We start from the raw sequence: 8,655 nt of genomic DNA on the forward strand, positions 1-8,655 counted from the left end.
GAAGGGAGCTTCATGTCCCAACTTACAGCTGCCCAGAGTCAGAGTCTCTCCCCAGTGATTCCACCTACTTTACAGAGTGAGCCCGGCCCCGGCCAGCCTCTAGGTAGATCTAGTATAGCAGATCTCATCAGCGTCCAAAGTACTGTTGGCTTCCCGCTCCGTTCTTTCCCCTCTTCCATCCAGGAATGTCACCCCAAAGTCCCCTACCTCTTCCCAGACCCTCCCATTTGTCTCTGCAGTCAACGCACTTGATCAGCCGTGCCAGGAATCCTTTATCCTTCAGAGGAAGGCTGCTTGCTTGTTTGTCCAACTTGTTTTCGAGTCTTGGCTAATTGTGCCAGACACTGGAATGTTGAAGGAATACAATGAACGGCTTTTTCATTCAAATGGCCCAGCCCATCACTGCTTCTTCACAATTCTGACCCAACCAGGAGGCAGAAAAAGCCAAGCCTCTGTCGCTGTCAGGACAGACGCTCCGTTCTGTCCCCACACCACTCAGAAGGCCCCACTGCAGATAAGGGCCTAATTGCTGGCCCTCTGCTCTAGCTCCCTAAATAGAACAACTTCTTCAGGCTAATGCTACTTCCAATCCTGTTCCTGAAGACAGGGAGAGAGGGCCAACACCCAGAAAAGCAAGTTTCCAGAGGTTAGCCCGAGAAACTGCAAGTGGGAAATAAAAAGTAAACAAGTTTACCAAGCAGGTCACTCAGGATAAACAAGCCCTGTGACCTGCCTCAGTTTCCTGACAGCTTCCTTACCCTCTACAGGGTATCCCTCCCACCTGCAAACTAGCAATAATCCTGTTACTACTTACTAATAACAGGACTCACAGCTGACTTTATCCCACCTTGACTAAGCTCCTAGTCACCCCAATAACCTGTGACAACTCTACTCAGTTTGTTCCTCTTATTAGAGTCTTCTTAGTCTTGAAGGAAGGGTTCTCCGAGAATTTACCTTGTACTAAAGAAAAGCGTAAGAAATAGGGAAGAGAGACGAAAAGGGAACAAAGATTTCCTGATTCATATTTAGTAACCTTTTCCTTTATCAGATTTAAATTCCTTCAGTACAGGGGCTGTCTTTAGTTTTCATATCCCAGTCCCTCACACATTCAGAAGGCACTCAATAATCCAAGCTAAAATTAACTGAGCATCTATTGTAACTGTTAGTTCACATGCAATGTGCTAAAAACTTTAAACAAGTATCATTTCATTTAATCCCAACAATTCTCTTGGGAAGGTGAACCAAAACCTGCCTTTTTCTCACTCCCCTGGGATCTAGGCAGAACTTATTTCCCTTGAAGGTACTAGAGACTGAGGAAAGTAAGAGAAAGCTGTGGGGACAAAGTCAGTCTAGCCAACAGGAGACAGGCCTTCCCTTTAGGATCCTAGAAGGTTCTGAGCCTCAAAACGGAATCCATTGCTGACAGGAAAGACAGGACCCTGATGGAGACAGTCAGCTCTTAATTAGCGGAGAAAACCAGCCAGTGTAATGATTACCCAGGTCGTCCCTGCTCCTTTTTAGCCCATGTTTAGCCATTTCATAGCTCACCAGATGTGAGAGGCAGGAAAAGGTGAATCTGGCTGCTCCCTGCAGATTCGTTAAAATGTTGAATGGAAGGAAGAGATTCAAGCCAATATTTCCGTGGCTAGAAGTTATCTGAGAATTTATAGCTACTGGCTTTCTTACTAGCACAGAAAACTGAAGCTATTCATTTATTTCCCAAAACATCAAAATCACCCACTATTGAGGATAATAAAGCAAACAGAGTCTTTCCTTCTAATGTATGTGAAAATAATTCATAATATATCACTAAGTTTTTATACATTTCCACATTGGCTTCTACCATATTTTTAAATTCTCAACTATAAAAACAAACATTTATATTTTGTCCCAGAAGCCTACATGAAACTGCAATGTCTTCACTGATATCTTTTGGTTTTTTAAGTATAATAATGACAGCAAACAATTACACAGTCCTTACCATGTGTAGAATATAGTCTAAGAACTAACTCAAAGCAATCATGAAGTATTATAAACCCCATTTTACGAATGAGGAAATAGAGGCCCATATAGATTACTGTCACTCTGCCAGCAGGGCAGAGACAGGAGGAAAATACAGGCAGTTTAACCCCAGACTCTCAACAAGTTCTCAGTGACAATTCCATACTAGATGCAAGTATGGCCCAGATAATCACACTGTCAGAACTGCAGGACACTGGAGACTTCAGTCTTTTTTCTTCTCATGCCAATTAGAGATTTGAAGTCCAGAGGAATTAAGTGTCTGTCTAATATCCATAGTAGTAGAAAGCACAAAAGCTAGGATTCAGAACCCAGATGTTCTGACTCCAAGTTCACTGGTCTTTCCACACACTGCACAACCTAGAAAAAAATAACTAAGGAAAGAAAAAGACAAAGACTGCATCTTGATTAAAACACCTAATGCTTTAGTTATTTCAGCAAAGATATATTAGGAATTTGACCATTTGTTTAAAAATCTGCATATCCATTATATATCTGACCCTTTGTGACCCCATGGACTGTAGCTTGCCAGGCTCCTCTGTCCATGGAATTTTCCAGGCAAGAATACTGGTGTGGGTTGCCACTTCCTTCTCCAGGAGATCTTCCCAACCTAGGGATCGAACCTGAGTCTCCAACATTGCAGGCAGATTTTTTTACTATCTGAGCCATCAGGGAGGCCCCTAATAAAATGTTAGATAATACAAGTGGATGCAGCACAGCCTAGTCATAAAGAATCAAAATTCAAAGCAATCTTGGACTTCCCTGGTGGTACAGTGGATAAGAATTCACCTGCCAGTGCAGGGGACATGGGTTCAATATCTCATTTGGGAAAATACCACATGCCACAGAGCAACTAAGCCTGTTCACCACAAGCTAAGGGTTGCTGAGCCCGCGCTCTAGAGCCCACAGGCTGCGACTACTGAAGTACATGTGCCCTACAGCCTGTGCTCTGCAACAAAAACAGCCACCACGGTGAGAGGCCCGCATAACCCAATGAATGAACTACTGAAGTACATGTGCCCTACAGCCTGTGCTCTGCAACAAAAACAACCGCCACGATGAGAGGCCCGCATGACCCAATGAAGAGTGGCACCTGCTCACCGCAACTAGAGAAAGCCCGTGCGCAGCAACAAAGACCCAGCACAGCCAAAAAAATAAAATAAAATAATTATAAAAAAAGTACTTAAAAGGTACTAAAAAAAAATTTTAAAGCAATCTCAAAAGCCTATACCAAATCTCATAGGACAAAATTTCATTAGAATGTCTGTCTTATGCTGAAGTTCTAGAAAACCAAAGGAACAGCAATCTTTGGAGGGGTGACAACAGCAGTTCACGCACAGGGTTTGGTCATTTTATAACTTAGGTTTAATGAGACTCAACAGTGTAACGGAACCGCTTAAAAAAAAGTCATGGTACAATTCTAGATTGTACTTCATATGGTCCAGATTCAGGAATTACAGCTGGTCCTTCTAGTAGGATGCTGGAAATGGAAAAAACCTTAAGCGATTGGATTGTCAACTCTTTCATTTTACAGAGAAAGAAAACAAGACCGTAGGGGGAAATCTGTCCTTTCACAAACATAAAGTTCAAAAGTTCTTCTCAAAAATAAATCCCTTTTCCTGTTTACACTACCACCATATGGATATTAATAAGCTAAGGCACAGGGCAACTCTATACTGTTCAGTTATCCTATACTAAGCACCCACCTCAGGCCTCACGTCAAGCTCAGCAAAGCCCTGTAAATATACAAATAAAGCGGGCACAGTTCCCACTACAGCTTGATCTGATGCTATCTTAATTCCTTCATTTATTCGTTCAAGTAACATTCACTGACATCTATTCTGTCATAGACATTTAAGACACCGAGATGAGTAAGAGTTCCTCTTCTTAAAGATCTTACAGTCTAACAGAATCTAACTAGTGGGCAGAGAACCAAGCTAGAAGAGATGACAACACAGGTTTGAATAAGAAGTATTAACAGAATGCTACTGGAGCACAGAAGAGGAGCTTTTATTCCAGTCAAGGAAGGCTCTCCAGAAGTGATAACCACTTACCTTGAATGACAAGTATTACGTTGTCCAGTTAAAAAGAAGATACAGGCATTTCAGGTAGATGTCTACAAGTTTTAAATGATGTTTCAGGACTGAGTGCTTATAAGGCCAAGACAGGAAGTAAAACTAGTGAAACAGGCAATGGGCAGATCATGAAAACCCTTTTATCTCCTGCTAAAAAGTTTGAACTTTCTTTCAAAAGCAGAAAGAAAGCTTTAATAGATTTTCAGCAGGAGAGTGACATAGACAGCTCTGTAGTTTAGAAAGATCATTCTAGCTACAGTTAGAAGACAGAGGGGGTAGAAGATATAGAGAATGGGTAAAATAGATTGTTTCAACAGTCCCAGAGAGGAAAAATGAAGATGTAAGCTAAAACAGTAGGAAGTTTGGGAAACAAGAAGATAATATATGTGAATGCAAGTGTAGACATGGTGTACTGAGAACTATGTAAAATTCCAAGTACTCAGTGAGTGCCAAATTCCGTCTTACAGGTATTATATGGCTTCAGTAGAAACTGTGTCTTCCTGTTCTCGTTTACATCTGCTGAAGACATGCTGACTTGGGAACTTGACTGTAAAAGTCATGTACATATATTACAGTGTCTCACCAATGTACTCCTAACACCTAGAAAAAAATAGTGAAGGAAAGCTAAGGAATAGTAACCAAACATGCCTTCCCCAATGTTTCTGCTGTACTTCCTTCACCTCTCTATATACACACATGACCACCACATTTTCAAAGCAAAAAATACTGTAACTGTCCAAAGGGAATGCTAAAATGACAAGGAGTTAGGATTATTTAATTGCATGTAGTAATGGAAAGAGAATTATTTAGGCTGGTGAAGACAGATTAAGTATAAGCAAGCCTACAACTAGAAGAGGAAATACAGGTATTTTTATGATGCAGTTACATCCTGATAAACCAGCATAGGTTAAAAATATCCTAAGCCAAGGCTTTCCTGGTGGCTCAGTGGTAAAGAATCCGTCTGCCAATGCAGGAGACATGGGTTCGATCGCTGATCCAGGAAGATCCCACATGCCACAGAACAGCTAAGCCTGTGCACCACGGCTACTTGCTCTAGAGCTCGTGAGCCACAACTACTGAGCTCATGTGTTGCAACTACTGTAGCCTTCGCACCTAGAGCCTGTGCTCCGCAACGAAAAGCTACCGCAGTGAGAAGCCCATACACCAGAACTACAGAGCAGCCCCCACTTGCTGCAGCTAAAGAAAAGCCCACACAGCAACGAAGACCCAGCGCAGCCAAAACTAAATAAGTAAAAACTGCGGGGGGCAGGGGAATCCTAAGTCAAAAATGCATTTGATATGGCTAACCGTTTTATATATCCAAACAACATCACTTGGCTGAGCCTACCTTAAATGTGCACAGAACACTTACATTAGCCTACAGCTGGGCAAAATCATCTAGCACAAAGCCTATTTTATAACGAAGTGCTGGATATCTCATGGAATTTACTGAATACCATACTGAACATGAAAAACCATGACTGTGTGGGTACAGAATCATTGTGTCGGTTGTTTACACTCATGACCATGTGGCTGAATGAGCCCTGTGGCTGCTGCCAGTGCCCAGCGTCAGGAGAGAGTGTGCGCTGCCTGCCGCCAGCCCAGGAAAAGATCAAATTCAGACGACGATTCCCACTGAATGCATATTCTTTCACACCACTGTTAAAATTGAAAAATCTATCGAACCATCAGACAGTTGGGGACTGTGTGTACACTTGATCTTTGCCAGGCAGAATTTGGCTGATGGGCATAAGTTACAAAGAGGCAACTTTCAGCTTAAAAAAGAACTCTGTCAACAGAATGAATAGTCCATAGGTTGTATGTTCTACAATCAGAACCTACCTTCAAGCAAAAGGAGTAACTTCTGACAAGGGCAGGACTAAGTAAGAAGTTGGGCTGGTTAATAGGCAAGGTCCCCTTCAACTCTAAGAGCAATACAGAATATGTGATCACCTTTAAGAATGGAAGAAATGAAAAATGTACACAAGCACAATGAAGATTTGCTCGAGTACCGTATCTTAGAACTCTAGCACTAAGGAGCCTAGTGATTTCAACTGAAAGAGCAGAAACTGTTCAAACAAATCTTATATGGAACTCAACATATATAACATGTAATTTCAGTATTTAATAGCATGACTCAATTTTACAGATTCAAATTTATATTACTTATTTAAAGCCAAATGACTTAACCAATCAAGTAATTTTGATTGAAATTAGAGATTACTTAATTACAGTTATATCAGCCTCAGCAGCTTGTTTATTTCTGTGCTATATTTTACTACAGGGAACCTTTTTTTTTTTTAACTGCTTTACACAAATAGAAACAAACAGTAACAGTTTCAGTTTGCCTCTAATCTCAGGATATTACTCAAATAAATTTATACAAGAGCATGAAGGAATAACAGAAATATTGTTTCAAAGTCAAATGCCTTCAGTATCTAAAAACTATGTACATTCTTATAATATGTAGATACGATTAGAAAAGTGGGGCAAGGATCACAGAAACTGGTCGTCCACTAAGCCAGTACTACAATGTGATCACTTAATGACGGACGTGTCACCCACTCACTATTACAACTGAGCATCTGAGACTTGCCTAATGTTTATTAAGCACAGGACTCATGTTCTGCAGTGCGTTCTGCAATACTGTACATACTTGCTATTAGTGGAGGAAGGAAAAAAAAAGACCAGACTAGAAGACATAATCTTCACCTTTTTAATCAAGAATACATTCATAAGCACTGTAAGTATATACACAGAAATGGGGGAGAAACTTTATTCTGGTGATGTCCAACTGGCAGATAGTACATTAGAGTACACATGTAATTTTAAAATACATTTTAATAGATAAAATACATCTTAAAATTTAAATTAAAATGAGTTCAGAACCTCCAAAGTAATTCTGTGAAAGTTTTAGAATTCATATTCTCCAACTGAAAAAAACCACCACTCTAATTTTATGGATAAACTGAACATAGCATATTCCCAATATAACTAATAGGCACTAGAATCAAAGTTGTTTCATAAAAATAAAAAGCTTTTACAGTGTATTTTTCTTCTTTTTACTACAGCTGTTTGTGAAACTAGTATTTTTAAAACATAAAGAAGCATTTCAAAGATAGGGCTATGACTTCTAAGTTCAAGAGCAAATCCTATACTGAGGATAAACTTCTTAAAATGTTAAGCAACTAGTGGTTGAGAAATGCCATTACCATCATGCACAGAAAAATGAAAATGAAAGTATCAGCCTTCGCTTAAATAATATTTACTTTCTCATCTCATACGATATAGCATATAGGGCCAAATAACTCATGCCTGCCTACTCCTTTCTTTATAAGCTCAAACACAGGCTTACATATCCGGAAAGCCACTTTGGGCTACCTTCTAAAACACACTACTACACAAGTGAACACATTTCCAAATGTCTGTCTGCTTTTGCTGATACAGATGCACACTGGGAGCTGAATATTTAGTCATAAGCTTTTCTAGGACTTACTGGAAAAAGACACTGGGAATGACTGAATCTAATTCTGCCAAGCATTCATGAAATTCTGACAGTTTCCTAAGTAGTAAGTCATCAAATCTGCATCTTAATTGTAAGATATAAAGTAACAGGTGTCTCAACAGGTTGGCTTGAAGGCAGTAAGCGGGTCACAAAGACAGTAAGTGCTAAAGGCACTGAGATCCGAGAGTGTAGCCAGCAAAAGCCAGACTGTATCAGCCCTCAACTGTGGAGACTTAGAATCCGCTAAACACAGGGCTGATCCCAGCATTGGGCATTTAGAAGCCAAAGGAATATAATGCAGCAAATAGTAATTCGGGAAGAAAGAGGGGTCTGCTACCACTCAAGAACAAAATGAATAAAATTTTAATATCAGGATCTGAATATTCACCTGGGGAAAAGAACAGCTAACTTCCTTGCATTGAACAGGATGCATGATGGCTTGGGTTCACATTGTGTAAACTGTGTAGCTGCCTGAGGGGAAAAGAACAGTTTCAATCCTACCAAAGAGAACAGAGGCATCCCTGTGTTCCCAGATGCACCTCGGCAAGGACAGCCTGCCACCCTTTCCTCTCACTGACCTCTTCTCCTCTGCCTTTTCTCACCCGAATAATTAGCAAATCCAGAAACTTCTCTAATCCCACAAGTTCTCCCACATTTATACCTGGAGGAGGGTGACAGAGTTACTCTATGCTTTTGGTTGAAAAAAAAACAGATCCAAAAACTACTCTGAGACTGAGAAAGTAAGGAATGGAAGGGCTTGATTCTCTGAGGAAGGAACAAGTCAGCAGAGTTGCCACTTCCCTCAGCCTCGAGCCCAGACATCACCTCATCCTACCAGCACCGCCTCGCCAGACAAGCCTCACAGAGCAAGAAAGGGCCCAGTCTTAAACTGGTCCCGGCACAGCCCGGTATCCTCAGTAGGTCCTCCACACACTCACGTCTGATGGCCCACAGGCTGTGCTGGCCCTTTAAGGCAAGCAAGTGGGAAGACCTCTGTCATCCACCCCACCCCCAAAAGCCCCACAGCAGATTCCAAGAAGCACTGGGCACCGTTAC

The 8,655-nt window shown here is 41.1% G+C and overlaps 1 protein-coding gene across 16 annotated transcripts in view; it reads right to left on the reverse strand.

The window, feature by feature from the left end:
* The window catches only part of MACF1 (microtubule actin crosslinking factor 1), a 340,927-nt gene that overhangs the window by 225,696 nt on the left and 106,576 nt on the right, over positions 1–8,655 (reverse strand). The gene's annotated exons all lie outside the window — the stretch shown is intronic.

Source organism: Bos taurus, chromosome 3 (assembly GCF_002263795.3).
Source record: "Bos taurus isolate L1 Dominette 01449 registration number 42190680 breed Hereford chromosome 3, ARS-UCD2.0, whole genome shotgun sequence".
NCBI classification, from domain to species: Eukaryota; Metazoa; Chordata; class Mammalia; order Artiodactyla; family Bovidae; genus Bos; species Bos taurus.